The sequence below is a fragment of the Lissotriton vulgaris genome, chromosome 7 (genome assembly GCF_964263255.1).
Source record: "Lissotriton vulgaris chromosome 7, aLisVul1.2, whole genome shotgun sequence".
Taxonomy (NCBI): Eukaryota; Metazoa; Chordata; class Amphibia; order Caudata; family Salamandridae; genus Lissotriton; species Lissotriton vulgaris.
Window position 1 is genome coordinate 414834649 of NC_141695.1, and position 27959 is coordinate 414862607.

The 27959-nt window shown below is 46.2% G+C and overlaps 1 protein-coding gene across 3 annotated transcripts in view; it reads right to left on the bottom strand.

The window, feature by feature from the left end:
• The window catches only part of LOC147701764 (sulfotransferase 2A1-like), a 580744-nt gene that overhangs the window by 340099 nt on the left and 212686 nt on the right, over window positions 1-27959 (bottom strand). The gene's annotated exons all lie outside the window — the stretch shown is intronic.

Below are 27959 nucleotides of genomic sequence, written 5' to 3' on the forward strand. Positions count from 1 at the left end.
GGAGGGGAAAAATGGAAGGAAAATGTTGGGGAAGTTATTGATGATTAGTTGATGGTTTCGGTATAAAGTCCAAATTTTGAATGAAATGAGATAAATAAATAAATAGATAAATGGTTTGCGTTCAAATGCCAAAGTTACATGATTGATGATCTGTTGGGAAATTTATGATTATTTATATCCTGAATAAAGTGGCCTTTTCTGCTATAACAAAGCGAGTGGTCTGAATTCATGGGCAAGTTCCTTCATTATGGTGCGTATGTGTGGAGCCATCTTTGAGTGGTGAATCATCCTTATTGTAAGCAACTGTTAAAACAGACCTCATATTTCCAAAGGGGTTATGTGAATGGAGAAGCACCGTAATAGAGTGTTATAAATGTTCGAGGTGATATGTGGGGTGACAATATTTATGTGTATGGAGATAGCAGAAGAGTATGGCAAGGTATTGTTAACAACTATGCCTTTTATTATTGCAGGTGTTTTTCAAACAGGCAAATAAATTGCATTGTCATTTGCAAAGCCAATAGTTCAAAATCTCACAATTGCGAGACCTATTGCATATGCTTGTTAGAGGTAAGTCAGGTTTATGAAAGAGGCGAATGGCACCACCTGCCAACATGAAAGAACTACTGCTACAAATTCCAGATTAAGACTGGTGCCAGGGCAGAATCGCAAGATGAGGAATCTAGAGTTAGAAGTATCTACAGGGAAAGTGTGTACTTTTAACACTCTGAGGTACATTGGTAGGGGGACATCATTTTTAAAGAAAAAATAAACTATAAGTCTATCTTGTACAATACATTGTGAAGTCCACCAGGCTGCTCATCCGCAGGCTGTCTGCTAAACACTAAGAGGAGAAGTCGAAAACCTCAGACTAGTCTTTGTCACACCTTGAGCTTGTAAACGCATGACAGTATGCATAAATGGTGTTCTACTTTGACGCAATAAAAATGGGACAGCGAAATGTGTTGGGGTGAAGTTATTAACTGCACATCTTTTAAAACAAAGCACTAACTGTTCGACAGGAATGATTTCTGTAATACTCAATAGCAGAGTAAAGTGCACCATAGGTATGGTCAATAAAGGTGGCGATAATGCAGTTCGTCCAATCCTCGCTCCCACTGGAAAACGTTATCTGGTCCCATAACAAGGCTATTTCTTAAACAGGAGATAACACAACTTTAATGTAAAATTATATAAAGAAATAAAAGCACAGTTAAGTGGATAATTAATTAAATGTTCAAAAGAACGAGCCCATTCCTTCTTTTAAAACAGACATGCAGTGTTGAAACCCTACTTTAGATGAAACACTCCACCTCACAGAGGCATGATCACCATGTGCATTGCTTACAAAGTATGCTGTGACAAAAAGGCACACTTTATAATTAAATTATCAAAAGCGATCCTACCAAAAAACAAAACAAGTGACAGCAGCTTACAAAGAAGAGAGGAGGAGATGGGAAGTTCTAGAACAGCAAAGATATCTCAATCTGGTGTAGGCTGCGCACAATCACAACAGCTTCCAAGTGATTCTGTATCCGACATGCAAAATAGGCAGCATTAACCAGAAATGCCAAGAAAAAACAGTCAATCAACCATTAAATTTGTAAAGCGCACTACTTTCCCTTGAGGGTTTCAAGGCACTGGGGTGGAGGGGTGCTGCTGCTACTGGTTGAAGAGCCAGGTCTTGAGTTGTCTCCTGAAGGTCAGCAGGTCTTCGGTTTGTCGTAGGTAGAGGGGGGGGGGGTGTTCCAGGTCTTGGCGACGGGGTGGGAGAAGGGCCTGCCTCCGGAAGTGGTTCTACGGATGCGCGCGACCGTGGCCAGGGAGTTGTCAGCAGAGCAGTTTCCTGTTGGGTACGTAGAAGGAGAGTCGACTGTTGAGATAGGCTGGTCCGGTCTTGTGGAGTGCTTTGTGTGCGTGTATCAGGAGCCAGTGCAGGTTCCTCAGGTGGGGGGTTGATGTGGTCGCGGCGCAGGACATTGAGGATCAGGCGTGCAGAGGCGATCTGGATTCTTTGCAGTCTGTTGATGAGCTTGGATGATGCTCCAGCGTAGAGGGCGTTCCTGTAGTCGAGTCTGCTGCTGACTAGGGCCTGGGTGACTGTTTTCTTTGTGTTTGTCGGGATCCATCTTTAGATCTTGGGGAGCATGCGGAGGGTGTTGTAGCAGATGGAGACTGCCTTAATTCCCTGGTGGAGGTTGGATTTGGCGGTGAGAGGCTGAGTGTCGTCAGCGTAGGAGATTATGTTGAGGTCGTGTTGTCGGACGATGCGTGCTGGAGGTGCCATGTAGACGTTGAACAGCGTCGGGCTGAGGGAAGATCCTTGCGGGACGCCGCAGATGATCTCGGAGGCCTTGGGCCGGAGCGGCCGGAGGCGGACTCTCTGAGTTCAGCCGGAGAGGAAGGAGGTGGTCCAGTCCAGGGCCTTCTCCCGGATCCCTGCGTATTGTGCGTATTGGAGTCACGTGCGTAGTGTGCGGTGGCAGACGGTGTCGAAGGTGGCGGAGAGATCCAGGAGGATGAGGGCCGCTGTCTCGCCATTGTCAAGAAGGATCCTGATGTCGTCTGTGGCGGCGATGAGGGCGGTCTCGGTGCTGTGGTTGCTGCGGAATCCTGATTGGGAGGGATCTAGGATGTTGTTGTCTTCGAGGTGACGGGTGAGCTGGGTGTTAACTATCTTCTCAATGACCTTTGCTGGGAACGGGAGAAGGGAGATGGGTCGGAAGTTGTGGAGGTCACTCGGATCTGCCTTGGGTTTCTTCAGTAGGGCGTTGATCTCAGCGTGCTTCCAGTTCTCAGGGAAGGTAGCAGTCTGGAAGGAGAGGTTGATTATGTTGCGCAGGTGGGGTGCGATGGACCTGCCAGCTTTGTTAAAGATGTGGTGTGGGAGAGGGTCGGACGGGGATCCGGAGTGGATTGTGCCCATGGTCGTAATTGTGTCCTTTATGCTCACGTTTGCCCAGGTTGTCAGGGTGTCGTGGGCGGTAGGGTGTGGTGGGTCCGTTGCGGCGAGGTCTGCAGGGGTCGTCCGGGGTTTGAAGCTGTCATGGATGTGGGTGATTTTCCAGTGAAAGAAGGTGGCGAGGGAGTGACACAGGGTTTGCGATGGTGGGATATCGTTGGCGCTGGAGCTGGGGTTGGAGAGTTCCTTCACGATGGTGAAGAGTTCCTTGCTGTTTTGTGCGTTGTTGTCGAGGCAGGCTGTGAAGGAGGTCCTTTTTGGCAGCCCTGATGAGGTGGTGGTGGCTGCGGAGGGCGTCTTTGTGGGCGGCGCAGCTGTCCGGCGTCTTGTCGTTGCGCCATATGTTCTCCAATTTCCGGCAGGTGCACTTTGAGTCAAGGAGTTCCGGGGTGAACAAGCTGACTCTTTTGCTGGTGTCTCTGTTGGTGGGTTTTTTCAGCGGTGCTATGGTGTTGGCAGAGTCGTTCATCCAGCGTTCGAGGGTGAGTGCACCATCATCGGGGTTGGTGGGGTTGGTTGGGGGGTTGAGTGCGAGGCTTGTCTGTAGTTGTTCTTCAGTGACTTTGCCCCAGCAGCGGCGGGGTGTCTGAAGGGTGCAGTAGTGTGTGAGGGGTTTTCAAAAGGAGAAGTGGATGCAGTGGTGGTCTGTCCAGGTGAGTTCGGAGGCATGGCTGAAGGTGACGTGGGGGCTTGAGGAGAAGATGGCATCAAGCGTGTGACCGGCGATGTGGGTCGGTGTTGTGATGAGTTGTTTCAGTACGAGGTTGGCGAGGTTGTCGATCAGGGTGGAGGAGTTGTTGTCGTTGTTGTTCTCAAGATGATAGTTCAGGTCTCCGAGGAGGATATAGTCGGTGGAGGTCAGCGCATGCGTGCTGATGAGGTTGGCGATGGAGTTGCAGATTGAGGCCGGGGTCCTGGCGATCTGTAGACGAGGGTGCCTCTTAGGGTGGTCTTCTGGTCCATGTGGATCTGGAAGTGCATGTGTTCAGGGGTGCTGAGGGTGTCGTTGGTATTTGTTGAGACCCTGATGGTGTTTTTGTGGACGATGGCGATTCCTCCTCCAGCCCTGTTGGTGCGGTCTCTGCGGGTGATCTTGTACCCGTCGGGGATGGCTATGGCGATGTCTGGTGAGGAGGATTAGTTCATCCAGGTCTCGGTCAGGAAGGCGACATCCGGTGATGCGGTGTTGAGTAGGGTCCAGAGTTCAACGGCGTGTTTGTGTGCGGAGTAGGTGTTGATCTGGATGCCTCTAAGATGGGCAAACGAAAGAAGCAGTGTGGGGTATGGGAGGTGGAGGAGGGAACAAGTATGTGTAATTCACAGCCCCTTAAACACATCTACAATGGCGAACGGATAGAGTCATTCACCTGTCCTTAACGAGAATGTCAGAGAGAACAAAAGGAAATTCGATAAGCGGTATGTGATGCCGGGGAATGCCTTTCTGTTGATGTGCATAAATAAAGTGGCGGGGGCTCGCAAAGGTGGTCCATGCCAAATATCCAGCCAGCCATGCATTAATAATGGGAAAGAGCACGCGCCTCCCGATTAGGGCTCATTTAACCTTTGGGTCGAGTCCACATGTCAAAAACGTGCCTTCATTATAAAACGAGCAGCAGATATACACTAGGGGAGAATCAATGGATGCCAGATTCTGCGACTGCACTTCTACAATGGGGCACATTAGAAATACTGCAGACAAAGTCTGAAATCAGTATAATATATATAGAAGCATTGAGGCCAGAGATAGGGAATGACACATTGAGGTAGATGGTATGTGTAGGAGGAAGAAATAAACATGTGAGAAAGTCAGACTGAATTAGTATAGGAGGAGCACCATAGATCAGAAAGAATGATAAACACAGGAAAGACAAAGGGTGATAGATAGAGAAAGAAACAGGAGCGAGAGAAAGAGCAAGAAAGAGAGTGTGAGTGAGTGTGTGTCAGAGAGAGAGAGAGAGAAAGAGAAAGAGACACAGAGAGAATTAGTGAAAATGAGAGAGGAGAAACAGATAGTGTCAGAATGAAAGTGACCACAGAAGAGATTAAAAGAAACAGACAAGTGCCTCGATGATGGTCAGAGACACAAAGAGAGAAGGCAGGAGACAGAGAGAAAAAAGAGCAGCAGAGAGGAAAGAAAAAGAGGAGAGGGAAATGGTGGGAGGAAGATTAGCAAGAGATAAACAGAGGAGAGAAAGAGGAAGAAGAGAAAAGGTGACAGAGGAGGTGCGAAAAGGAGAGAAATTAATATACAGGAAAGGGGAAATGAGAGCAAAACACATGGAAACCAGGCAGAAAAAGAAAAGGAGTGAAGGGGATAAAGTGAAAACTGAATGAGGAACAAAATGTGAACAGGTTTTCGCCAAATCCTCAGAGATTGTAGTTCATTTACTGGAGGTTGCACAGAGACTCCTAATCATTAATGGTGAAAGGCGGAAATATACCAGTGAGGAGGATAAGGTCAGTTTTTATGAAAACACGCCTTTTGGATTATAGATACAGTTTTATGTACATGAGATCACAAACCGTGCTGCCTCTAGGTGCTTCATTGTTGAATGCATTTCTTTCCAAAGTCGCAGTCACCCTGATCCCACAGCAAGAACTCAGACCACTGAGTTAATTTACCAATTTATTTTGCGGTTTAGGATGTTGTGAGCCCCAGCTCCAAATGAAATATGAGTTTAACACTCAGATCTGCTGGTTTTCTTAAACTGTATAATGTTCCCTTTGCTGTATGAAACTCACAAATTAGGCCAACAGAGTTTTTCCAAGAAGAAATTGGAAGGCAATGATCAACCTGTTATTTCGCAGTAATTCTAAAGTTGAAATTGATTTATTGTACGACTGACAGTGTTTCAGTTGTATAAAAGCACTTTGTTGGGCATTTCCCAGTCTGCAGGTTCAGCTACAAAAGCGGTCAACCTTGACAAACCTGAGCGAGGCTTGTGACAGACAGTTAACAATTCTATGCAAGTTTTACAAAATAATGTTTGTGGTTTCGAGTGAAAACATGCAGGAGTAATTTTATGTAGCAGTTTCTGTATGTGAAAAAGGTATTTCCAGGTGGATTATAAGGGAGCAGATGCAGATCTGAGACATATCCCAGTAAGGTGCTGTCTTGACTTAACCCGTACCAGCCACGCACGCAACGTAGGGGTCATCCTGAACTCTTCACTCTCAATGACCTTGCAAGTCAACGCCGTCTCCTCCTCCTGCTTCAACACCCTCTGCATGCTCCGCAAGATCTACAGATGGATCCCCACCACAACAAGAAGGGCGGTGACCCAAGGCCAAATCAACAGCAGGGTGGACTACGGCAATGCCATCTACACGGGAACCGTGACCAAACTCCAGAAAAGACTTCAACGCGTACAGAACGCCTCCGCACGCCTCATCCTCGACATACCCTGCCACAGCCACATCACTGCCCACTGAGAGACCTGCACTGGCTCCCATCAACAAGAAGATGACCTTCAAACTCCTCACCCATGCTCACAAAGCACTCCACAACGTCGGACCAGCATACCTCAACAAACGTGCCACCTAGTACACCCCGAACCGACAACTCCGCTCAGCTGACCTCGCCCTCACCACCGTTCCATGCATCCACCGAACGACCACCGGCGGCAGATCTTTCTCCCACATCGCTGCCAAGACATGGAACACCCTTCCTATCCACCTGCGAAAGACCCAGGACTTGTTGATCTTCAGAAGACTTCTCAAGAACTGGCTGTTCAAGCAGTAGCAGCACCCCCCGCCCCCTTAGCACCTTGAGACCCTCACGAGTGAGTAGTGCACTCCACAAATGATTGCTGGTTGATTGATACAGACCAAGGAGATTTCATAATACTGCATGCCAAACTCTGCATTTCTGTGAGAGGTTCTCTAACTCTGAACCAAGTAATCCGAACTATCATACATTATAATCAGATAAATTATATATTATTTTCTCACCCGTTATTAAAAATATCTTGTTTTTTTCTTTCAGGAAGATAAGCAAGTTTCTAGACTTTTGTAGGGGATGTCAAATCACTGTGCCATTTCAGCAAATCTTAATAGTATTTATGTGAAAGGAGTGGCTAAAACTGGACAACAGTTGCTAATGTAACATGGTAACGAATGTGGATGAAAAAACACCTGGACAGCTCCCGTAGACCACTGTTGTCATTTGAGAAGGAAAGAAATTCGTAACCAAAACATATTTTACTGGCACTCTCCGTTAATGTTGCAAGAAGAAAACATTTATTATATTCAAAATGTTTCAGAATTCATTATTTGGACTCTGGATTGACAAGCTCTTGGAGATGCACCTGTGCACCAGGGAGAGGTACAGAGACCTGAAAGGATTATGGCAGCTTTCTCAGCAACGCCAGCTGAATTTCGTTTTTATCTCCACCGATGAAGGATAACATCCAGAACACATGTCTAGAGATTCACAACAATAACCTGCACCAACTTTGGTGAAACACTTCAACAAAAATTCAAGTAAGCATGTAAACTGAACTGCATTTACCAGGATGCAGAGGGTCGAAATGTGCTTGGAGGTGAAGCTGTGTGCTTCCAACCCCCTTTGTTTAAAAAGGCTCCCTTGGCCTCTGAGCTGACAAACTCTTAGAGATGCACACTGTGCGCCAGGGAGAGTTACAGAGACCTGAGAGGATTGTGGCAGCTTTCTCAGCAACCCCAGATGAATTTCGTTTTTATCTCTACTGATAAAGCTAAATATGCAGAAACACATGTGTCTCGAGATTACCAGCACTAACCTGCACCAACTTTGGTAAAACATTTCACCAAAAATTCAAGTAATTGAGCTGTACGATTTGGCTACAACCGACTCGGTTTCTCCGAATGGCGATGGGAACCCGAGTAGGAACGACCAAATGGTTTCAGACTATCGTAATCAGTCGGTCGGATGGGTTTCTGAGTCGGTTGGAAAAGCAGGTTCTGAATCCGATTCGGACAAACCGAATGCTGTTCGGAGCCTTTCCGACTGTCATCAAAATTGGTCCCTTATTAGTAATGTGAGCAGTTGACTATGAACCACAGAATAAGCTTTTTTACCTAAAATAGCACTCTAGGTTGCATAAATCAATCCCAAACTATGGCAAAAAAACGTTTTCAATTTCGAACTAAACTACACAGTTTAGAAAAGGGGGTGGTGATGAACAGAGTGTCTGAATTAAGCAGACCACTCTTACCCAGTCCAAAGATCAGGGCTTGATCCATCACCGTTATTTATCTCACTGCCCCATCCCAGCTCAGAACCTGGCTATATGCAAATCAGTCTGTCCCTGGCCCAGTGCATCATGGGAACAGGGCAGACTAAACTACCAAGCCAATTCTTCACCAGAAAGGAGAAAAGCTACCGGGGACCGGTTTCTGGCATTTCAGCCGTCTTCGGCCCGGCTTGCTTGAATCCTGATGGAGCAGTGAGAAAGGGACTCATGTCTGAGTATACCCTGCCACACCTATAGTGGCCAAAAACGATTTAGAAAAGGGGGTGGTGATGAACAGAGTGTCTGAATTAAGCAGACCACTCTTACCCAGTCCAAAGATCAGGGCTTGATCCATCACCGTTATTTATCTCACTGCCCCATCCCAGCTCAGAACCTGGCTATATGCAAATCAGTCTGTCCCTGGCCCAGTGCATCATGGGAACAGGGCAGACTAAACTACCAAGCCAATTCTTCACCAGAAAGGAGAAAAGCTACCGGGGACCGGTTTCTGGCATTTCAGCCGTCTTCGGCCCGGCTTGCTTGAATCCTGATGGAGCAGTGAGAAAGGGACTCATGTCTGAGTATACCCTGCCACACCTATAGTGGCCAAAAACGATTTAGAAAAGGGGGTGGTGATGAACAGAGTGTCTGAATTAAGCAGACCACTCTTACCCAGTCCAAAGATCAGGGCTTGATCCATCACCGTTATTTATCTCACTGCCCCATCCCAGCTCAGAACCTGGCTATATGCAAATCAGTGTGTCCCTGGCCCAGTGCATCATGGGAACAGGGCAGACTAAACTACCAAGCCAATTCTTCACCAGAAAGGAGAAAAGCTACCGGGGACCGGTTTCTGGCATTTCAGCCGTCTTTGGCCCGGCTTGCTTGAATCCTGATGGAGCAGTGAGAAAGGGGCTCATGTCTGAGTATAACCTGCCACACCTATAGTGGCCAAAAACGATTTAGAAAAGGGGGTGGTGATGAACAGAGTGTCTGAATTAAGCAGACCACTCTTACCCAGTCCAAAGATCAGGGCTTGATCCATCACCGTTATTTATCTCACTGCCCCATCCCAGCTCAGAACCTGGCTATATGCAAATCAGTCTGTCCCTGGCCCAGTGCATCATGGGAACAGGGCAGACTAAACTACCAAGCCAATTCTTCACCAGAAAGGAGAAAAGCTACCGGGGACCGGTTTCTGGCATTTCAGCCGTCTTCGGCCCGGCTTGCTTGAATCCTGATGGAGCAGTGAGAAAGGGACTCATGTCTGAGTATACCCTGCCACACCTATAGTGGCCAAAAACGATTTAGAAAAGGGGGTGGTGATGAACAGAGTGTCTGAATTAAGCAGACCACTCTTACCCAGTCCAAAGATCAGGGCTTGATCCATCACCGTTATTTATCTCACTGCCCCATCCCAGCTCAGAACCTGGCTATATGCAAATCAGTCTGTCCCTGGCCCAGTGCATCATGGGAACAGGGCAGACTAAACTACCAAGCCAATTCTTCACCAGAAAGGAGAAAAGCTACCGGGGACCGGTTTCTGGCATTTCAGCCGTCTTCGGCCCGGCTTGCTTGAATCCTGATGGAGCAGTGAGAAAGGGACTCATGTCTGAGTATACCCTGCCACACCTATAGTGGCCAAAAACGATTTAGAAAAGGGGGTGGTGATGAACAGAGTGTCTGAATTAAGCAGACCACTCTTACCCAGTCCAAAGATCAGGGCTTGATCCATCACCGTTATTTATCTCACTGCCCCATCCCAGCTCAGAACCTGGCTATATGCAAATCAGTCTGTCCCTGGCCCAGTGCATCATGGGAACAGGGCAGACTAAACTACCAAGCCAATTCTTCACCAGAAAGGAGAAAAGCTACCGGGGACCGGTTTCTGGCATTTCAGCCGTCTTCGGCCCGGCTTGCTTGAATCCTGATGGAGCAGTGAGAAAGGGACTCATGTCTGAGTATACCCTGCCACACCTATAGTGGCCAAAAACGATTTAGAAAAGGGGGTGGTGATGAACAGAGTGTCTGAATTAAGCAGACCACTCTTACCCAGTCCAAAGATCAGGGCTTGATCCATCACCGTTATTTATCTCACTGCCCCATCCCAGCTCAGAACCTGGCTATATGCAAATCAGTCTGTCCCTGGCCCAGTGCATCATGGGAACAGGGCAGACTAAACTACCAAGCCAATTCTTCACCAGAAAGGAGAAAAGCTACCGGGGACCGGTTTCTGGCATTTCAGCCGTCTTCGGCCCGGCTTGCTTGAATCCTGATGGAGCAGTGAGAAAGGGACTCATGTCTGAGTATACCCTGCCACACCTATAGTGGCCAAAAACGATTTAGAAAAGGGGGTGGTGATGAACAGAGTGTCTGAATTAAGCAGACCACTCTTACCCAGTCCAAAGATCAGGGCTTGATCCATCACCGTTATTTATCTCACTGCCCCATCCCAGCTCAGAACCTGGCTATATGCAAATCAGTCTGTCCCTGGCCCAGTGCATCATGGGAACAGGGCAGACTAAACTACCAAGCCAATTCTTCACCAGAAAGGAGAAAAGCTACCGGGGACCGGTTTCTGGCATTTCAGCCGTCTTCGGCCCGGCTTGCTTGAATCCTGATGGAGCAGTGAGAAAGGGACTCATGTCTGAGTATACCCTGCCACACCTATAGTGTTCCCATCATGCACTGGGACAGGAACAGACTAATTTGCATTCAGCCAGGTTCTGAAACTGGGATGGTGCAGTGAGCTAAAAAACGGTGTTGGATCCAGCCCTGATCTCTTGACTGGGTGAGAGCTTTCTGCTTGATTCAGAGACTCTGTCCCTCACCACCCCTTGTTGTAAATATTTTTGTCCACCCTAGGCGTGGAAGGGTATTCTCAGATGTGAGACCCTTGCTCATTGCACCATCAGGATTCAAGCAAACCGGGCCGAAGACGGCTGTAATGCCAGAAACCGGTCCCCGGGAGCTTGTTTCCTTCTAAGTGTAAGAATTGGCTTTTGTAGTTTGGTTTGCCCTGTTCCCATCATGCACTGGGACAGGAACAGACTAATTTGCATTCAGCCAGGTTCTGAAACTGGGATGGTGCAGTGAGCTAAAAAACGGTGTTGGATCCAGCCCTGATCTCTTGACTGGGTGAGAGCTTTCTGCTTGATTCAGAGACTCTGTCCCTCACCACCCCTTGTTGTAAACTACACAGGACTGCATCCCATCTCGAGCATTGGGGATCAAAGTAAAGATAGTGGGCAAGACAAGAGTTTTAACTAAAAGCAGGTCGCAATGCCATTATACACTGGCACAAGCTGATCTATGGGTACATGAAAGGAGCAAAGAATCTTACTTCAAATACTGTTAAAAGAACAACCATGTTTGTCTTGTGGTGAACTCCAAACTCTTATAACAGGTCATTTTAGAGACACCAGCAGGAAACCTAGTGCTCCCAACTGGAGATTGCATACATCAACCACAATAGAAATAACTCAAATCACCTAATTTAGATACTTTGGTCACCTTCGTACATCCTCACAATATTAACAATTTGAACTGCAATCAGAACTATACTAGACCTTAAATGAACCATCGTCAACATGATAGCGGATCTCAAATGTTGCAACACTGGTAGCTGCTATTCATATCAAAGCTTCTAGTCCTGTAAAGCTCTGAACTCAAACAGTAGCCTTTGTTCATTAGTACAGGCGCTCTGTGCATACGACTATGAATAGTGGGCCTGCTAATTGATGATCTACCAGAAGCATCAGTCAAACAGGAATTAGCAGTAGGGACTGCGAGAACGTTCCAAAACAGAGTGATGGGCAGTGAAGGAAGGGAAAGCGTAGCGGAATTCTGTTGCTCCACAAAGTGGAAGACAGAACAAGCACTAGAGTTTGTAAAACCAAGTCCACAATAAGCCAGCCCAGGAAAAGAAACCCAAAACACGCCCATCCCAAAAACAACGTTATTATGACACTAAAGGAGGTATTGACAGAAGTCTTTATTTCTTCCATCTACATTAGAATTGGTTTAGTTTATTTTCATTATTATGACGTGTATGCCTAGTATTTTGGGACAAAGGGAGAACAATAGACTAATTCAGTAATGTAGCAGCCAACTTTGGTACCGGTGAAGCGAGTTCAAATCTCGGCATTGGCTGTACTCTAAAAAAAAAAAAGTTGACAAGGGCAATGTTGACAGGTGTGTTTATCTCTTCTGTCTACATTAGAATTGGTTTAGGTTATTTTCATCATTTGTATTATGATGATGAATATGCATATATGGGACATGGAGGGAGCAGAATTAACAGGCTTCATTAATGTGACGTAACATACAGAGTTGTTGACTTTTGAACTAGGGAACTGGGTTCCAGTCTCAGCTTCAATTCTCCACAAAAAAAAATGCTGATCGTAATAAACTTGAATTGCACATGCAGATGCAACAAAGGCTGTTTGGGCTACAAAATCACTTAAATGTCTATGCTCACCTAGTTCCCTAGTTTTACTTGCCAAACCACCACCTTTTTACAAGACAGTGAGAGGTGAAATAAAAATAATGCTGCAACAAGCATAAATCAACAAGAATTCACAGTACATGTACCAGGACCAGTCGGCATGGGAGGAAACCAAGCACACAAAAGTGGGACAAATACAACCAATGAAATGTCCGCATTTCAGAATGGCACAGAAAATAATGAATAGAAATTGTAGGGCGTGCCAAAGCCCAGAGAGGAGATACAACATTTCAGAAGACATGCGCACTGCCTAGGCTCGACCTAAAAAAACTGTTTTCTGTCTGGGCATGCTATGGTTTGTATAGTAACAGTCGGGCCATATTTCTAAGCCTCAAAGTTAGCTAGTTTGAATAGGACTGTGATATAGTATTTAAGACATATCTGACTGCAAATGACATACCTGACAGCATTATTTAAAGATAGATTGTGAGTGATAATTGTGTACGACCTCTAAAATAATGGTCAATGTACTACTTCAAAGGAAAAGAGACCTCCAAGGTTGTTTGTTCATGTGCAGTGCAGCAGCACAGCTCAGGCTGCCAGAGGAAGGGAAGCTATCAGATGGGTCTGAGATACAAGGAGCGGGCACTAGAGGGCCACAGTCAGCAGAGGGGAGCACGAACAACAATGCACAGTGGAAGGAAAAAAACAAATATTGCCTTTCAGGATGATGCACCAAGAGCCTTCATTAGCCCGTTGCAGTTTCCATACCTAGATTTCAATCACGTAAACTTTCAATTTGTAATTTGGAGGTGAAAGTTGTTATTGATAATCCTCCAAATGATATGTTCTTTCGTTTCCTAAAAAATTTCGACCTCTCACAAAAAAGGGAGTTTTCATAATGGTGGGACAAGCAAAGAAAGGGAAGTGAAGATTAAATTTTTCCCTTGTGTGCAGCAGGTTGGAAAGCAAGAGATTTTACAGCATGAACGTCAATGGACCAACATTGCAAAGGTCTTGGAAGTGACATTACACACCTCACTCACACCCTTAATATACACCCACACAATCAAATATACATACACTGTCGCTAACAAACACACTCTAACCCAGCAGCATGCACACAACATACATTTAAAAGCATTTTTCGAATCTCAACTGCCAGAAAGGGTCAGATAAGAGCACTAAGGGCCTTATTAATGTGGTGTGTTACCTTGCTGAATGAAAACAGCGATGCAACACTTCTCAGTGCGCCCTCCTTGCGACACGATGGATGAATCATATTTACTTTATGAGGCATTATGTTGCAAGGAATTACAGATGACGTATCTGTCGTCGCAAAAGTGACGCATTGCCGGGGTGTGTCTGAAAACAGATGCAACGCCAGCAATGTGCCCTTTGACCTGGGGCCTGCGTTAGTCTTACACCTGCTGTGAGGCAGGCGTAAGATATTGACATAGTAGCGTCTTAGAAGTGGCGCAGTGAAATCTGATAGATTTCACTGCGCCACTTCTACAAGGCTTTGTTATGGTGGAACGCACACCGTGAATACATTATACCTGGTGCAGGTTTAATGTGACGAAGGGGTTTGCAAAGTGACGCATCTACTTAGATGTGTCATTCTGTAAATAGGGCGCAATAAGGTGCAATTTTTATGCCACCGGTGCAAAAGTGAAGCACTGGCAGAGTGACAGTGACGCAAGGGCTCATAAGCCCCTTTCATTTTTATTATACTAAAAGTGAATAATACATTATTTACTAAAGTATTATTTACTATTAGTGTTAGTGTTATAAACAAATTGTCAGAAACCAAGCAAAATGGCCAACCAACCGCCGCTGATATGGAGTTGCTCCTGTGTTCCTGAAAAGGGTTTTTTCACTTTGGAGGCCAGGGGTCTCAAATACAGTGCCAGGGGTCGCTACTGCAACCCTTAGCTATCCCTAAATGATGTCCATGTGTGACAGGACATGCCTTCTGTCTCCAGCGCTCATCATAGAAGTCCATCTTTAGGATTTTTTTGTAGGAACCACAATAAAACTGGTTATTGCTGTCACACATTCCCACCTCCTGTGGAATAGTGATCACTACATGTATGTAATGTTTCTTAGATGTGCAGTACAGTGGCCATCCTTAAATGAGGATGAGAGTGTTGTGATTGGGCCTTACTCTCTGGGCCGGACTGGCTTATAGGGCAATCAGATAGCTAGTCGATGGGCTAGTCAGACTGATCAGTCTGTGGGAGCGTATTTTGGTCTACTTATGGGACTGTTTTATGGTCTGGTGGACCGCTTTTAATTGTTCATTTCCCCATTACTACCACAAACATTGTGTGAAGCAAGCACACATGCATGCAGTCTATTTTGTAGAACATCTATACAGAGTGTCTTTACAAGCTAAACAGAGCCCAATATGTAAATGTGGCCCTCTTTTTATCTACCCGACTTACTAACGGGGGCTACTTTTATTTTGGTGACTGGGACTATTTCCTGTCAGTTCACCCATTAAGTGTCACAGACGCAGTGATTAACTGTAAGAATCTGGATTCTCAACCCATTACCTGAACAGTAAAACATAAAAAAGCAAAAGCAGGTTTTGCCCCTAGTAAATATGCCCTAAGTATTTGGCTTCCCTCAGAATAACATACCTAGGCAACGAACAGCAACAGCAACTATAAGCTTAAATATGGAATATTAGAATTCTACAATTATCACTCCAATTTAGTTAAAAACAAAGCATCAAAATGACTCAAATAATGAAGTCAATGTTTTATTGGTATCAGAAGTGATGCAAAAAATTACATTAGAATGTGCGCTATAACACTATGTAGTTAGTATTATATACTAAGTTACCTTATGGCTTGTTCTAATATGTTAGGGTATGGCATGACAAGTAATAGCAGCCCGTGGTATACTACGTTGTGCTTTGCTATGGTATGGCATGCCACGTGACAGCATTGTCTGAAACACTATTTTATAATACGGGTGGCGCATATGTTGAATATTTGAATCTTAGTCATTACTGTGTGTATGTACTTTGTCTTTATTATGCATGTGCATGTATGTCTTCGTGTTTGAATGTATGCCTATTTGTTTGTGTTCATTTGTGTGTGTGTTTGTATTTATACTTGTGGTGGTCCAGGACTTGACTGGTGTGTGGTTGTCTAGGACTTAACCATGTCTGAGCAGATGTATTTGTATGTAAGTGTGTTCACAGGTGCACTGTGAGGTTCACCAGTCACAGTGGTGTTTCTAGCGGTGACAGAACAGAAGTACAGAACAGGAAAGCCTTACAAAAGCATATAACATAAGCAGCACAACACAACAAAAGCATATAGCAAAGGTAGCATAACAGAAGCATCGGATATAACCCACATCATATAGAACTAAACAATCTTGTATCCTGCAGTGCTTCTTGTCTGATTCTATTGTCATCGTTAGTTTCGTGCTGCACAGTGCTATAATATCAACTATTCGTGATAGCACTATATAAGCATTGTTAAAGCGCCTAGTTTCTCTTTTCGGTGGTGGGGGAGGTGGCGCATCCCTCGGGGCAGGCTGGCACAGTTCCGCATGGACTGCTCCCTGTTCAGCGGTCTCTGATCTCTGCCAAGGGAGGCAGCAGTAGGCGCTGTTGGTTCCCGCAGGAGGGCACATGCCAGGCAGGGCAGAGGCCACCCTCCAAGGGGGTATCAGTGTCTCGCCAGCTGATGCGCAGCCTGCAGAAGCCATATGGGTCTGGATAAAGAAGGGGCAGACGGGAGGAGGGGGCACAGGGGGGGCAGTGCCAATGGCAGGGAAGAGACCGGAGCGCAGCGGCGTGGAGAGGGCACGGGGGAGCAGGAGGCAGAGGGCAGGAATGAGACAGAGGAGGGCTGACAGTGCAGTGTGAGGGGGTGAGACACCTATGAGCGGGTATTGAGGAGTGAGGGGAGGCTCACTAGAGAGATAGTGTAATTGAGTAAAGCGCTATAGCTTTTATGGAAATGCAGAGTGAGAGGGCGCTATAATATGTGAAATAGAGACATGGTGAGTTTGCTTATGGGGGTTGAGGGTAAGCCCACTAGAGAGGGTGCAGATAGACGGGGAAAGCACTATAGCTTTAATGGGAATGGAGAGCGAGAGGGCGCTGCATGTGGAAGATCGACAGGCTGAGAGTGTTTGGGGGTGAGGGTGGGCCCACTATAGATGGAGAGAGTGAATGATAGGTCAGTGCAGGGGTAGGGGCTCAGGGAGAGGCGCGTCCTGGCGGGGGGTTAGGGCTGAGAGAAAGTCCTATTTTAACATGCCTACACACATGCATGTGCGCGAGAGTCCCTCCCGCTGCGAGGGTAAACCCCTTCGGCTCCGGAGGTGCATTTCATCTGCACTCAACACCCATGTGAGTCGCATCCCCATGCGGCGTGAATGTTTCCTTTGAAGAAGCCCAGGGGTGAGTGGGCAACTGAGGCCGTCAAGAAGGGATCAGGAGGTACAGGCAGGACTGGAGGGGGGAGATGACTATGGAGAAGGGGGGATCTATGACTAAAAGGGGGGGCTTGGAGGGCGGTAGAGGCACTGCTTGAAAAGAAAGCTTGGTGCAGGTGATGGGAAGTGCTGGGCGCAGTGCAGCATTCATTACAATGCCTGGCCTTCACCCATCTGTCTTTGAGGAGCATACGTCACCACAAGGAGACGAGGCCGGGACTGGAGGGGTGTGTATGTTCTCAGTGCGGGGTGACGGTCTAGTTCACCCCCACTGAGCTCTAGCACTGGTGCTGGCCATGATGCAATGCGCGCATATAAAACAATCAACAAACATGAGCGGCTCGCGTGGTGAGGGGGGAGAGGAGGGGGTGCGGGCGCAAGTCACTCGCTAGAGTGATAATTGCAGCCAGATTGGCTGCGTGCTCCCACAAGTGAATCTCCTGACGTGTACGCGTTGCCATTGAAGGCAATGGAACGTGTGCACGTGCTTGGCTGAAAAGCCAAAGAGACGGCAAAAGATCATTTACCTTTGCAGCGCATGCGCGCTGTGAAGGCAAGACCTAAACATGTTTCAGGGGAACTTCAGTGTTCCTAACTCTCAAGGTGTACAAAGTCTTCCTTTTGACCAGTCCTTTAATATCAATTGCCTTCGTCCCCACTTCACTGCACCTACCTGGGCACTGAGGTACCTAGGAAAAGGCCTATGTCACTGGCTCTGCTTTTTGGAATGTAAAAGGGGTGCCAAGTCAGGCCTACAAGTCTTTGGGTGATGGATGCCCACTGCCCTCTTCTCCTTCTCTCCCAACAGAACTGTTCTCCTTTCAGCACAGCCCATTTTTATGGCAATGACTCAAATCAAGAGGCCTGTGTTCGGCAGAAGGCTAACTAAATGCACTGCGGAAGGTTTGCAAGCTTTTTAACTGGCCTGTAAATTCACGGATGCCACATAAATGGGCAACTTTTCAGAAGTCATATCTGAGTCGTTACAAGATATCTAATCTCTCTCTCTCTCTCCCTCTCCAAAGGATTAAGAGTAGTAGAAAAATGTGGCAGTTTTGGCAACAGAAAGCTACCATCATTCTCTGCGGTAAGTCTTTTACTAATGACACATTACCGGAGCTTCATTTTCTGGACGTTTTTGCAACCTTTTTTTAGATAGCTGATCATGAAATACCATTAGCATGTCTGGACACGGATGTTGGCATTCATGAAAAAGTCCAAGCTTGGATACGATCCTTTCTACTGAACAAGGAACAATGATTCAAACTAGATCAACTAACTTCCAAAAACACTTTAATCTAACATGAATCGCACAAGTCTTGCCCCTTTCATCTATACTATTCAACACGTACACAAGGCTTCCAGCAGGTGTAATATTCACTTTCTAAGTATCCGTTAGACCTGGCATCATTGGCGTGAGTCTCCCTTCCATTTTTGACGGATTGCCTCCTCTGTTTTGATATGTTTTTGCTTGTGTTATGCTTTGGGCACTGTGCCACTGCTAATCAGTGCCACCATGCAAGTGCTCCCTATGTTAAGTTGATGTACTCATTAGTTATTCCATGATTGGGTTATTTGATTTATCCGTTAGCCCCTTGTACAGTGCACCATGTGTGCCCAGGGCTTGCAAATCAAATGCTGCTGGGCCTTGCAGCACTGGTTTTGCGACCCATAAAAGCAGCTTGTAAAGTGTGTCTCAGGCCTGCCATTGCAAGGCATGTGTGCAGTCTAGCACTACCATGTCGACTTGGCAAAGTGCACCCACTTGCCAGTCCCTAAACCTTCCCATTGCTTCATGATAGACACCCCTATGGAAGGCCTAAGGGCAGGGTGCATTGTAAGTATAAGGTAGGACCTGCTCTGGTGTGTGTAGCATGTCCTAATAGTGAATTACAGCCATTTTAGTTTTTCACTATTGAAGGCTACCTGTTTGCCATAGGCCAGAATGGGCAGTTAGAATATTACATACGTATAATTATAACTGACTCAGGGACCATGGTAGGAATTCGAATTTAGTATGCCTGAACTCCGAATATTAAGATACATATTTTAGTTAAGTTGGTTTTAATATTCTGTGTTTGAAAATACCACTTTTGGAAAGTAGGTCTTTTCTTTCCTAACTGTCCAGGCCTGCCTCTGCTGGGTTGTGTATTCCTTGTCTGGGTTTGCGAGTGACAGGGCTGGGGGATTCTAGGAGACAGGGTGAGACATCCTGGTGGTGAATAGAGAGATCTGCTTCTAGATGGGACGGAGGAGTTGTACCTGGGACCTGAATAGGGCTGGGCCTTCCCTCTACAATGCTGGCTCCACCTCCTGTGGCTTGTCTGACGTCTCTGACCTGCACTGTGAAAGGAGAGGAGGAACCATGTCAACAAAGTTCTCCAGAGCTGTATCTTCTCTCCCCTGTGCTGCCTCCACCTCCTGTAGGGCGGCTGATGACTCTGCCCTGCACAGTGAAAGGAAGAAGAGATTCATGTAAACAAAGTGCTTAGGAACTGGTTTGGACTAGGCAGAGGACTCTATGCATTCAGAGAACAAAGGATTTGGGGGTATAAATATTGGGACCCTGATCCTAAGAAATTAGATCACTTCTGGACAAGAAACCTTTCTGCCAAAGAACTAAGAAAGCTGCAGGAGTTGTACTGCCCCTCTGCCAGTGTGCTGTTTGCTGGGTTGGCCTGCAGTGGCTGCTTCATTGCCAAGGGAAAGGAGAAGAAACTTTGTAAGGACTCATCTACAGAATATTCTCCAAGGGCTTGAACTCTGCTTGCCTCCTGCTGAAGTCTCAGGGACGAAAGACTTCACCTACTGCTCCCCACTAAATTTCCTTGCTGGGAATTCTGACTCCAGAAACGTGCATGCCGCTGGGAGCTGGAAGCGCGACGCATCGAGTGGAAGCGTGTTGCCTCCGCAGCTGAAATTGTCGCATCGCCGGAGAAGCGAGCCTTCACCGCATCTCCCTGGAAGCGTGTATTCATCGAAGCGGCCTGCTGTCGCATCACCGGAGAAGCGTGACGCCATCGTGAGAGTCACCATCGCATCACCGGAGAAGCCTGTCACAGGGCCTGTCGGGCTCCAAACTACAGAGTCGTCGCAAGGCTGCCAGGGCATCATTGCATCGTCATGGCATCGCCGCATCAAGGGCGCCATCTTCTCGCATCACAACCGGATCATCGCATCGCATCAAGGCGCCATCTTGCGCACCGCAACGGGCCCGCAGGCGGAGAATCTACACATCACCTCGGCACCGGTAAGGATCACGACGCATCCCCTACTCTGCGCAAGCATTGAGGCACGACGCATCATCTTCCCCCGGATCACGGAACCGACGTATCTCCTCTTTTGCGAGCCTTTTGTTTACTTTGCGTTACGTATCCAGGTACTTTGCTGAGAACTATGTTGCATTTACCATCAACTTAAACTAAGCAACGTTTCATCATCTTTAAGCAATCTTAAGTGTAGTATTGTGGATTTTTGTCATTTGTGGTCTTGTGTTTAAGTCTATATAAAGAATACTTATTTTTATAAAACCTGTGTTGTGTACATCTGTATTACTGTGTATATTCACAAATGCTTAACACACTGCCTATGAGATAAGCCTGTCTGCCCGTGCCAAGCTACCAAGGGGGTGAGCAGTGGTTATTAAGGAGTGTAATCCCCTTATCCTGACTTAGAAGTAAGGGTCCCTATTAGACAAAGGTGAATACCATTGCCATCTAGAGACCCCCAGATCTAACAGTATCCAAATGTATGCCAAAGAGACCCAGAATCAGGTTGACCTCCTTAATCACAACAGTTTAGATCCCATCCACATTCACCCCTGCTCAACACTGGAGGAATTCCTGAGCTTTTGGCCACTAAACCCTTGGTGAATCCCTCAGGCATTTGGCAACTAAACACTGAATGAATAAACTCATCTGGCTAAACAAAGAGCTGCAATACTAACATTTTGGATGAAAGATCCGGTGGACTTTCCTTTCAATTGGCCATCAGACCAGACACCTCCTCATGGTCTTAGCAAAAACAGAACATAATTTGGGGGGTTGTATTACACTCTGGCCTCATTTTCCTCGATGTCCAAGAAATTATTAGAAATGCATATATTTTCTTCTTTACAACATGTACAAAATCTGCTCCATGCTAGGATTACCACAAGCTATCCTTATGACAGAAAAACTTTTTTTATCCGATTACTCCAAAGCCCATTCCTCTTCCTCAACACCCCACCAAAGATCCTGACTCCAATGAATATCTTGGCAAATGCAAGAAAAAACATTTTGGCCTGGAAAAAACAAACATATTTGACCCTGCCAAAACAAATCAAATGCCTTTCAATTGGTGAACAAATCAAACTAAATTACATTTGCATTATTTAAAAAGTTACACATCTGAGCGCCCCCAAATATATCAAGGACCCTTTAACCCCCAAATAAAAAAAGAAAAGCGAACATAAACATCCACACTGTATATAAACTGGCTCTTTGTATCGCTTTTTGCTTAACTGCCCTTGCATGGAGTTTGTAAATCTATGAAATATGTGTCTTTTCACTTCTGTATATAAATGTTTTATGCCTTTTATGATTTTTAACAGTTCGAATAAAGTGTATTTGACTGACTGACTGAACATAAACCTGCAATACTTTAGTTTCTCCACCGCCAAACAGAGAAGGAACAGCCACAGAAGGCAACAATTCTCCAAATTGGGCAGTGAACAATGGAACTTTCTCCCTCCTGTTTTTCATATATGCCTTATTCCTCAAGATCTTCTAATCTAAGTTGAAAACATAATTAAAGAATAACATTGTTCTGGATCCCTATGACCTCCTCATTCTATGTACACTGTCATATTCCTTGAAAATTGCATTTCTTGCCGAACTTGGATCTCCCTTGGCTTTTAGGATGTAAACCTTTGTTTTTTTCAGCTCATTCATTTAGAAAAAAACATCTTAATCCATTCTAACACTTTCGGTTTCCCCAGACATAATCGGGCCTTACTGCACCCAGGAACTAAACTTACTTGCTTGGTATATGTTGTGCATCTTGAATATATAAAAACAAATATATGCATTTTTTGAATCGCTTGTATGTTCACTTCTGAACACTGTCTGCTGGGCCTGGGGGGCAGTAAGTCACGCTATGCATGTCTTACTGAATGGTAGAGAAGGCTTAAAATCTCAATTAACGGTTTTTAGCCTGATATGATAACACTTCAATTTTGCCATCAGTGCCACAGGTGTGCTTGTCAGCCTATCTGCCAAGGGAGAAAAATATCACACATGGGTGGTGAGGTAATAGAAATTTTCAGGTAGCTAATGTGTCCCCCACTCGCACCCTATCCATGCACCCATGTTAACTATCCAGTCATGCAAAGAAATCCTGTTAATTAGACTTCTAGGCATACGGTGCCAACGTCTTTACATGGTGCACTTCTGAATTCCGCACACGTTTTCTCCATGTTTCCTGGCCCAGTCGAGCTAGGCCCTTACACGAGGCCTCTTTGCCTCATCTCTCCTGTCTCTGAAAGCTGTACGCATCCCTGACCCCTGCCTTACTTCCTGCCAGCGCAGCGGTGCCCGGCTCGGCCTGGACTACCTGCCAAATTCATGTTTTGCCTACAGTTATCTGCTCAGCCTCCTCGAAAACACATTCCAGTCTAGTGAAATAGGTAAACATATTCCCGGCTGCAGAGCAAAGGGCCCGGCCTTCCTGTCCTCCTTGCAAGTGATTTACTGAATCCGTTACCATGGTAGGCCCTTGGCTCCGCACGTTGCACCAAGACACGTATGCACGCACCAGTATTCAGTATTGTACGGCCTCTGCCCGAGAGACCTTTTACTTCAGACACTATATCCTCCAAACATGAGATACCAGATATGCTATAGGTACAGGTTGCCCTGACACTCCAGACACCAGTCTCCTCCACTAGTGCTAAAGTCAAAAGCCCCCAGTTACACGTCATGCTAGTTGCGCGCGCATACAGGTCAGAGGTTTCTGCTGATCCTGCAACTTCCTCTATGCATCCACCCACGTGTGACGTTTCTTGTTACGTTTCTCTGACATGTACAGTGCACGCCCATGTGTACGCCTTTTTACACGCCTCCTATTACGCACATGTGTTCTTATCTCTCTCTTTTCACCTGTTACGCCTACTGTATTGGATTCAATTGTGCTACTTTACTATATATAATGTGTAATGCTAATAAAACGTTGAATGTCCCTTCCCGAACCTTAGTGGTGACGGAACATGATATCCATCCTCGAGGATCATTGTCCATTAAAGCCCGTATGACTCAGATACCACGGACTCTGCCTCTCATTTGAATGAGCTGTCTTGTATTGATAATTATATGGAGAAATAGTACAGTAAATTTATTTACCACAGTGGGGTAAAGTCACACTGTATCTGTGATGACCACGACGGACGCAGGACACTAGGACCCTGTGGGTCACAGGGCGGTGACCAGGTCACCGGACACTACTTCCTGTGGACGAACAGGAAGGGGGATTAGTTAGCAGGACGAGGACGAGGACGGACGTGCCCCGACGGACGGACAAGACAACAAAATAAAGAAGTACCTCCATAGGCTATCTGGCGTCCTGTGTGGTTCTTGCTGTTCGTGTAACACACTACACGACATCTGGCGACGAAGGTGGTTGGAAAAAGTGATACCACCGCGTTCGACGAAGTGCACGGGATCGGATCAGCAAAGAAGACGCAAGGAGCTACACGGGAGCCCACCCCGATAAGCGTCCCACGAAAGAAGCAACGTGCGGTAAGAGGAGCCCCCGGGAGCAGAGCGGCAGCGCCTGTGAAAGGAAGATCGCGCTCGAAAATAAAGCGCGTAGTATCGCGAGAGCAGGCACATCTCGGCGGCCATGTTGAGAACAGGCAGAGGGGGCCAATAGAAACACGGTCACAGCGAGTTGGCCATTTTAAGGTCAGGCGAAAGCGAGATTTCAATCGCGAAATCTCGCGAGTAAAAAGGCGGACATTTTATAGAAGACAAAGTGAAAAAGTGCATTAGAAACAAAGGGCAGCCATTAGAAGGGCAGGCAAAACACGAAGGAAAGCACAACAGAGACAGAAAAAGGAGTAACACTGTCACCATAGGACAGAAGTATCAAAAGAGAAATAAAGAGGAAAGACATAAGAAATAGAAAATACAAACAAGCAGAAGAATAAAAGAGCTCATAAGAAATAGAAAATACAAACAAGAAGAAGAATAAAAGAGCTTGAGAAAAAGTAGACAAAGGTGCAAAGAGAAAAAAAAAAAAAGAGAGAAATGCCAGAAACAAAGCAAAGTGCACAATACCGCAGACCGGTGCCTTTCAATGTATCGGAGCCACAAGTGGGCATCCGGTGGGAAAAATGGATCATAAAGTTTGAACGATACATGAAGGCGACCGACGTGGTGGACGACAAAAAACTAGGGCTATTCCTAAACCTAGTGGGGGACGAGGTGGATGACCTCCTCATAACACTGCCACAGAGTGAAACAGAAACTTACGAGAAATTGATAAAATGTCTAACGGCCAAGTTCGACCCCCAAAGAAACGTCGACTTTGAGAGATATTCTTTTAACATGGCATGGCATGGCATATCAGCAGCCAGAGGAATCAATGGATGACTTTGCAACAAGGCTGAGAAAGCTGAGAAAGCTAGTAGCACACTGCGAATTTGAAAAATACGACAATAAACAGGCCCTTCGCCTAAAACTGATAGAAGGCTGCCGAGACACAGAATTTCGCACAAGACTACTAAAAGAACCTATCACCCTAGAAAAGATTCTAGACCTAGCGAGGGCAGAAGCAAGAGCAATGATACAAGCGAGACAGATGGACCGAAAGGGAGAGCAAATACACAGAATGTCAGACGCAGGCAAGAAAGGAAACTGGAAGGGAGGACACAAGGAACAAGCGGCGAAAAAACAAGGCTCCCAATGCTACAGGTGCGGTCTGGAATTCCCTCACAGAGGACCATGCCCAGCATTCGGTCAAACATGCAGGAAATGCAACAGAAGCAACCATTTTGCCACCATGTGCCAAGGTGGGCAATTCAAAAATGAACGAGGCAGGCCCGGGAGGCCAAGAACAGCAACAACAAGACATGTACGGCACATGGAAGCGACTGAGAGGAGCTCGTCTGGGGAATCAGGAGGAGAAGAGGAAGAGGAAGAAACAACAAGAAAAGTAGAACGCCTATACCTCATGACCACAGACGAAGGGCATGAAGAGGAGCACATCAGGCTAATAGACAGGAAGTCAATAAAGAAGACGGACTGGGTGACCATTGAAGTAGGGCCCCATCAAACAGAATTTGTACTGGACAGCGGAGCCACGTGCAACATCATGTGCGCTACGGAATATGATAAGATGGAGAAGAAGCCACCGCTACAACCATCAAACGTTAGAGTATTTACGTGGGGTGCACAAAATCCTGTAACGAACATGGGAAAGTTCACAGACACCATGACGCACAAGGGCAAGACTGTCACAGAAGAAATACATGTGTTACGAGGAGACATCCCCGCACCGTGTCTACTAAGTAATGTAACAGAAAAAATAACGGGCCTACTCAAAATGACGTACCACATGTCGGAAAAGGAGAGCATACTACAGGAATTCCCAAAACTAACGGAAGGACTAGGAAAGCTGAAAGGAAGACAAATAACGCTGCACATAAATGAAGCTGTCAGACCAGTCGCCCAACATCACCGAAGGGTACCAATACATCTACAACCTCAAGTGGAGGAAGAAATAAAGGCCCTACTAGCACAGGACATCATTGAGCCAGCAGAAGGGCCAACACCATGGGTGTCCCCAATAGTGGCTGTACCAAAAAAGGACACCACACAGATAAGAATCTGTGTGGACATGAGAATACCAAACACAGCCATCGAAAGAGAATGACATCCAGGGCCACATCTGGATGACATGATAAGCTGCCTGACAGGAATGAGAAAATTTTCCAAACTCGACCTGTGCAAGGGATACCATCAATTGGAGCTGGACGAGCAGTCCAGATACATAACGACATTCTCAACGCACCTAGGATTATTTCGCTACAAAAGACTGAGTTTTGGAATATCGTCAGCAGCAGAAATATTTCAAGAAACGATTAGGCAGATAATAAGACCAATAAAGAACAGTCTAAACTACAGCGATGATATTCTGGTCTTTGGGAAGTCAGATGGAGAACACGACAAGGCACTGAGAGATGTGTGCTCACGGTTAGTATAGGTGGGCCTGACAGTAAATGAGAAGAAATGTGAACTGGGAAGAGAAGAACTAGTGTTCTTCGGACACATATTTTCACGGAAAGGAATGAGGCCAGACCGGAGCAAGATAGACACGCTTGAAAAAACAATTGAACCAAAAGACGTCGCTGACGTGCGCTCCTTTCTTGGCCTTGCCAGCTACTGCGCGAGATACATAAAAGACTTCACGACAGTGAGCACGCCATTGAGAGAACTAACAAAACAGGGCCACACATTCGAATGGACCACAGAGTGTCAAAAGGCGTTTGAAGAAATAAGAGCGTCAGTGACGGCAGTAGACCACCTAGCGTACTTCGACCCGAACTTATGCACTGAACTAACAGTAGACGCCAGCCCGGTAGGTCTTGGCGCAATACTAGCACAACACAAACCTGGAAAAGATTCACCTCGACAGATAGTAGCATACGGAAGCAAGAGTCTGTCGGATGTTGAGAGAGCATACTCTCAACCGGAAAAGGAGAGTTTGGCAGTAGTATGGGCATGCCAGCACTATCACATGTTCATATATGGAAAACCGTTCACAATAGTGACGGATCACCAAGCACTAGTGACTATCTATGGAAACCCAAATGCTAAAATACCACCAAGAATTGAAAGGTGGGGGATCAGGCTGATGGACTATAATTTCAAAATAGTACACAAACCAGGCAAAGACCAAAACCCAGCCGACTACATGTCGCGACACCCGCTCCCACATCGGAAAGGTGGTACCACGATGGCAGAAGAATATCTGAACTTCATCGTGAGACAAAACACTCCAGCATCGATACCAAGTGAAGAACTGGAGCGAGAGACAAAAAGAGACCAGACAATGAAGGCAATAGGAACGATAGTGAGGCTACAGAGTTGGAGACATATCAATAGCAACACCGTCACAGAAGAAGGGGTTAACAAAGAAGAACTGCTGGCATTCAAAAAGGTAGGCGAAGAGCTGTCTGAGACAGAGAACGGAGTCCTGATGAGAGGCTCAAGGATTGTAATACCACATCGACTAAGGAAGAGAACAGTTAAGCTAGCTCATGAGTTACAGAGGAATCGAAGCGACAAAGAAGATGTTGAGAGAAAGAGTGTGGTTCCCAGGACTGGACAGCATGGTGGAGGAAGAAGTGTCACAATGTCACACCTGTCAGGTAACAGGATCATCTAGTAAGCCCACACCATTGAAGATGTCGGAACTGCCATTGGCAGTATGGACCGAACTAGCAGCAGACTTCTATGGGCCACTGGAGACTGGAAAGTACTTGCTAGTAGTGATCGACGAATTTTCGAGATTTCCAATAGTGAGAGAAGTGTCATCGACATCGGCTAGCGCTACCTTACCGGTGTTAGACGACATATTTGCCGCCTGGGGCTCACCACAAACACTGAAAACCGACAATGGCCCTCCATTCTCGGGAGAAGAATTCCGCAGGTTCATGGAATACCTGGGGATCAAGCACAGGAAAATAACTCCTCTGTGGCCACAAGCAAACGGAATGGCAGAACGATTCATGGGGACCATCAAGAGAGCCATCCAGCGAGCAAAATTGACACAGATCTCAATTGGACAAGCACTTTGTCAAGTGCTACGAGACTATAGGAACACCCCTCACAGC